This window comes from Tenrec ecaudatus, chromosome X (assembly GCF_050624435.1).
Source record: "Tenrec ecaudatus isolate mTenEca1 chromosome X, mTenEca1.hap1, whole genome shotgun sequence".
NCBI classification, from domain to species: domain Eukaryota; kingdom Metazoa; phylum Chordata; class Mammalia; order Afrosoricida; family Tenrecidae; genus Tenrec; species Tenrec ecaudatus.
This window is the reverse complement of record NC_134548.1, coordinates 84,875,828-84,880,958: the sequence shown is the minus strand read 5'-3', so window position 1 is coordinate 84,880,958 and position 5,131 is coordinate 84,875,828.

Sequence of the window (5,131 nt, the reverse complement as noted above, 5' to 3'; positions counted from 1 at the left end):
TTTAATTTAAAAAAAGATATAGGAAAGTATTCTTGGGGGAGACAAGATGGCGACTGCAGGAGGGGTTAAAAAAAGGAAAGTATTCGTTCACAATACATTGATATTGAGACACAAGTTGTAAGATAAACATGTCTTTTAACCTGCCAGTGTATCTTCTAGGAAAACTCTTTGACACAGAACTCTTTGGAATTACCTCCAAACTGCCCGGCCTTCCAATAATCATCTCTACATATACATCCATTTGGTACTTCTTTTGTGTCTCATGGGTTCTGTCGTCGTTAGAAGCAACTCCTTTTGGATAAGATAGATAGAATAGCAACCAACAACATCAGCAAGGAAAGGAAAGCAAGCAAGCATTCCGATCACCTGGATTTAAAATTGCCAATTATTGAGCACTTACTATACACCTGTAATAACCGGCAGTGGAGGGAGGTGGAGACATCTGACCTCCTCTGGCTTCCCTATTTTCATCAGACAGAGGACAGACACCAAGCCTCCACGGTCCATCCTTCTTTACCTATTTTGACACCAGTCATTTCTTTCACACCACTCTACATCTGTGCCTGGTTCGGTAGTTCATTACAATGGCTACACAGAACCCAGAAACAATACTCCCAGTTAAGGAAGTTTATTAGAGAAGTGACTAGGTTACAAGTCAATATCAGCAAACAGTAAGGTTGTGGTAGTCATTGGTCTCCTCGGGCAGCAGCCAAGACTCTCTGGTCCTCAGCCTCTCAGCTTCATGGTACCTTGGCCTTTGCTTCCATGAACCAGGAAGCCAGCCTGCCTGTCACTCTGTCCCACAGTTCCATTGTCTCAGGCCAGCGAAGGAGAAGATACCCCATGGCCTGGGTGTGGCTCCTCTCACTCCCTGTGTCACAGTCTGACGCATCTGGACTCAGCATCCTCCGCCACTTCAGACAGAGGTCTTGGATTGTGCTCTTCCAAGGATCTCGAGGTTCCTTTCTCTGCCACTGTTTCAAAGAGGGCTCATCCTTATAGGCAAGCGGGTGGTATCAAAAACTGACAAAGCCCCTCTATTAGTGTTACACACACGCTATTTGCATGTTGTTGTTAAGTGCCATCAAATCACTTCCAACCCATTGTGACCCTAGGCTAAGGTGACCAGATTTTAACATTGGAAAAGTGGGACACCAGTGGGACACCATTGATAAAACTCATATCTTGGCGAAGTAGCCACATGGCAGCCGAAAACCGTATACCCTAGCTTATCATGCATTCTTTCCAAAAATCGAGACTTTTTTAAAATGCCGCAGGACGCAGGAAAAATTAATAAAAATCGGGACGTCTGGTCACCTTACCCTAGGCACAACAGAACGAAACACAGCCTGGTCCTGAACCATCCTCACAATTGTTCCTATTGCAACCATTATGTCAATCCATCTCCTTGAGGGCCTTCTGTTTCACTGCCCCTCTACTTTACCAAGCTTATGTCCTTCTGGAAGGACTAGTTCTCCTGACAACATGTCCAAAATATGTAAGACAGAGTCTCACCATCCTTGCCACTAAGGAACACTCTGGCCATACTTCTTGCAAGACAGATTTATTGGTCCTTTTAGCAGTGCATGGTACCTTAATATTCCATTTGCATAGGCTCACCCAATCATTTGGTGGGAATAACACATTTCGGTTGAAGAACCATATTAAGAAAGTTCACTCGAAATGGTTTTTTAAATCATTTTATTGGGGGCTCATGCAATTCTTATCACAATCCATACGTACATCCATTGTGTCAAGCACATATGTACATTTGTTGCCATCATCATTCTCAAAACATTTGCCTTATACTTGAGCCGTTAATATCGGCTGCTCATTTTCACTCTCCCTCCCTCATGAACCCTTCATAATTCATAAATTATTATTTTGACATATGTTACACTGTCCGAAGTCTCCCCCCACCCTCTTCTCTGCTGTCCATCCCCCAGGGAGGAGGCTATACATAGTTTTTTGTAATTGGTTCCCCCTTTCAACCCCACATTCTCTCCACCCTCCAGGCATCGCCACTCTCACCACTGGTCCTGAAGGAGTCATCTTTCCTGGATTCCCTGTGTTTCCAGTTGCTTTCTGTACCAATGTTTACATCCTTTGGTCTAGCCAGATTTGTAAGGTAGAATTGGGATCATGATAGTGGGGGGAGGAAGCATTTAAGAACTAGAGGAAAATTATGTTTCATCATTGCTATCCTGTACCCTGACTGGCTCATCTCCTCCCCACAACCCTTCAGTAAGGGAGTGTCCAGTTGCCTACTGATGGGCTTCTCCACTCTACACTCACACATTTTCAATGATATTATTTTTTGTTCTTTGATGCTTGATACCTGAACCCTTCTACAGTTCGTGTTCACACAGGCTGGTGTGTTTCTTCCATGAGGGCTTTGTTGATGGCCGCTTGTTTATCTTCAAGCCTTTAAGACCCCAGACAATATATCTTTTGATACTCAGGCATCATCAGCTTTCTTCACCACATTTGCTTATGCACACATTTGTCTTCATTGATTGTATCAGGAAGGTGGGAACCCACTGATGTGATTTTTAGTTCTCTGATGTCTGATAACTGGTCCCTTCTACACCTCGTGGTCAGCCAAGCTGGTGTGCTTCTTCCATGTGGGTTTTGATACTTCTTAGCTAGAGGGCCGCTTGTTTATCTTCAAGCCTTTAAGACCCCAGATGCCATATCTTTTGATAGCCAGGCACCATCAGATTTCTCCACCACATTTGCTTAAGCACACATTTTTCTTCAGCAATCGTGTCGGGAAGGTGTGCATCCTGGAATGCCAATTTAATAGAGCAATGTGTTCTTGCATTGGGTAAGTAATTGAGTGGAGGCCCAATGTCCATCTACTGCCTTAATACTAAACCTATAAATGTATGCATGTAGATCTACTTCCCCACACTCTTATATAAATATATTTACATATGTACATTCCAGTCTTTAGACCTCTATAAATACCCTTTGCCTCCTACCTCTTTCCTCTATTTCCCTTGACTTTCCTCTTGGCCCACTATCATGCTCAGCCTTCATTTGGGTTTCAGTAATTTCTCTCCATTACATTTCCCTTACTGAATCCCTACCAGGCCTCTCACACCCTCCTTGCCACTGATTTTTGGATCACTTGTTGCTCCCCTGTCCCTGGGTTGGTCAGCACCACCTCCTTACCCCCGCCTCCCCCTCTCCCATGTCCCCCTGGAACCATCGGTCCCGTTGTTTTCTCCTCCAGTCTATTCATTCAGTCTATCTTATCTAACTAGATCTGTAGAGATAATAATATGCACCAAAATCAAGCCATAGCAAGATAGGTAATGAATGAGAACACAGCGATGACAACAGAAAAGAAAAACAGTTACCCATAGAAAAAATTAATTTAAAAAAAGAAATTTTTAAAGAAAGAAAAACCTATAAATAGATCAAGGTTTTATTTTTGATCTCTAGGCATGTCCTTTAGTCAGGTCGGTCTGATGGGGTACCATGCTCTGGCCCCAGAGTCTGTCCTTTGTACTCCCTTAGGGGCTCCCTGCTCTGCTCCCATGGTTGCTCTGCCAAAAGCTTTTAGTGGTTTGCCTCGGTGTCATGGGGTCAGTCTGGGCCAGTCCCAGCCCTGAGTCTCTAGTGTTGTCCCCCTTAGGGCCCTGGGTCAGCAAGGGATAGTGGGATCAGCCATAATCTGTGCAGTTGCTGTTCAGAGCAGGAATATAGTCCTCCAGGCCTGGTAGACCAGTATGTGCTCCACACTCTCTTCCTCCCCCTTCATTTGCTCCCATTTGCTCTGATCAGACATGCCCCTCTCCCCTAGCCGCAGCTTCAGTACTATCCTCTCAAGTAAATTCTTCTATGGGGAGGGGCAGTTGTCCACATAGCTGGTTTGGGGGCCGAGCCCTCAGGCCCCTCCACTGGCTCCCACTCCTTGCTAGCACGCTGCACTCCTCTGGCACTGGCTTTAAGTCTGGTCCCTCTTTCCCTGTGGAGACACAAACAATACCCTCCCTTTGATGGGTCAGTGCCTTATTCTCCCACCACACATCTTTTTTTTCTTTCCCTTTTCCTCCCTCCCCGCCCCCTTTTTAGTTGGCTACCATATGTACCCCTGGGTTTAGTCTGGCCCCTGCCATACTACCTGGACCTCATCCCTGGAGTGTTTGTATACAGTAGCTTTTTCCCTGTGCCCCTTTCGCATTTACTTTTCTGTTCTTTCTTTTTTATATATATATAAACTTACCTCAGCGGACTCATGTTATACTTGTCCTTCAAAATGTTTTGAAAATGATGATGGCAATGAATTTACAAAAGTGCTGGACACAATGGATGGATGGATGTATTGTGATAAGAGCTGATGAGCCCCCCAATAAAATGATTTTAAAACAACCTAAAAAAAAAAAAAGAAAGAAAGTTCACTCCACTACAGTACCACTAGGGGCTAAAAAATAAATCACTTCTATTGAGTTGACTCTGACTCTTCATAACCCTATATAGGGTTAAATCTTTACAGGCGCAGACAGCCTCATTTTTCTCCCGCAGAAAGTCTGGTAAGCTTGAACTGCTGACTTTGCAATTAGCAGCCCAGAGACTACAATAAACATCAATAGGGCTTTATAGCTGGTACCATTATTATCTCTATTTTACCTGTGAGAAGATTGAAGCTCAGAATGATCAGCAAGCTTTACTACTACAGATCTGGAAAATGGATACTAGTTAGCCATGCAGCCACAGATGGAATGGATCCCAAGACAGCACAAAAAAATCAGAATACTTTTAGAAAAGGATTGAAGAATGGTGCGGTGAAAAGGGGGAACCGATTACAAGGACCTACATATAATCTCCTCCCTAGGGTACGGACAACAGAAAAGTGGGTGAAGGGAGACATTGGACAGTGTAAGATATGACAAAATAATAATTTATATATTATCAAGGGCTCATGGAGGGAGGAGCGGGGAGGGAGGGGACAAAATGAGCTGATGCCAGGGGCTTAGGTGGAGAGCAAATGCTTTGAGAATGATGAGGGCAATGACTGTACAAATGTGCTTTACACAATTGATGTATGTATGGATTGTGATGAGTTGTATGAGCCCTAAGAAAATGATTTTTTTAAAAGAGTTGTATGAGCCCCCAATAAAAT